At 39.7% G+C, this 529-nt stretch overlaps 1 non-coding gene across 1 annotated transcript; it reads right to left on the bottom strand.

The window, feature by feature from the left end:
* Nucleotides 1-213: 213 nt before the first annotated feature.
* Nucleotides 214-320, bottom strand: LOC141639832 (small nucleolar RNA R71). The gene has a single exon (XR_012542697.1). It is a non-coding gene; the product is annotated as a small nucleolar RNA R71 (small nucleolar RNA).
* Nucleotides 321-529: the final 209 nt, after the last annotated feature.

Raw genomic sequence — 529 nt, 5'->3', positions numbered from 1 at the left:
CGCACATATTGAGACTTTTTGTGACTATTGTGATACGATTTCTCAAACCGGAGTTACTCAAGACCAAATCCAATGGTGCTTATTTCCTTTTTCTTTGATTGGTACCGCGAAACAATGGTTGAAAAGCCTAGACAAGGCTACTCTTGGTATTGATTCTTGGAAGAAATTGACACTTACTTTCTACAAAAATTCTATCCTCCAGAAAAGACTAACATGTTGAGAGCCCAAATCACCGGGCTCAAACAAAGGGATGAGGAATCTTTGTACGAAGCATGGGAGAGATTTAAGGACACTTGTCGTTCTTGTCCACACCATGGACTTAGCGAGTGGTTCCTTGTACAGCAATTTTTGAATGGTCTATATGAAGACTCCCGAAACATTCTTAATATAGGATCCAATGGTATGTTCACCAAAGTTGATGACAATAAAAAATGGAACAAAATTGAAGAAATGGCGGTCCATAACTCGCAAAATAGTAGACCTCGGAAGGCTACTAGAGTAGGAAAGCATGAGGTGGATTCCATTACTC

The sequence above is a fragment of the Silene latifolia genome, unplaced genomic scaffold, assembly GCF_048544455.1.
Source record: "Silene latifolia isolate original U9 population unplaced genomic scaffold, ASM4854445v1 scaffold_57, whole genome shotgun sequence".
NCBI lineage: Eukaryota > Viridiplantae > Streptophyta > Magnoliopsida > Caryophyllales > Caryophyllaceae > Silene > Silene latifolia.
Note: the sequence above shows the minus strand (reverse complement) of the source record. Positions and strands in the feature narration are given on the sequence as shown.